Here is a 497-nt window from a genome sequence, read left to right as displayed (position 1 = left end):
TTTCGAATTATTGGTTGCATATTTAAATAATTTTTCAGAGTATATAAAATATACTTTCGTATATTATTAAGAGATATAAAGTAGCGTCTCGGACAATTGCACCCGCGAAACGAGGACGTACAAATCAAGATATACGATAACATTAAATGTTTTTGTACTGTATTCTCTATATATATACATATATATATATATTTAACGAATACAAAAAAAGTTTATTAGTGCTGTTAATTTTGAATATCTGGGTACCAAAATCTTTCAGTAATTAAGTATATGGTTGATTTCAGATGTTATTATATATATATATATATATATATATATATACATATAGAGAATACAGTACACATTTAATGTTATCGTATATCTTGATTTGTACGTCCTCGTTTCGCGGATGCACTTATCCGAGACGCTACTTTATATCTCTTAATAATATACGAAAGTATTTTATATACTCTGAAAAATTATTTAAATATGCAACCAATAATTCGAAAATATCTGCA

Source organism: Dinoponera quadriceps, unplaced genomic scaffold (assembly GCF_001313825.1).
Source record: "Dinoponera quadriceps isolate SergipeBrazil2010 unplaced genomic scaffold, ASM131382v1 scaffold9, whole genome shotgun sequence".
Classification (NCBI taxonomy): domain Eukaryota; kingdom Metazoa; phylum Arthropoda; class Insecta; order Hymenoptera; family Formicidae; genus Dinoponera; species Dinoponera quadriceps.
This window is presented reverse-complemented; position numbering follows the sequence as displayed.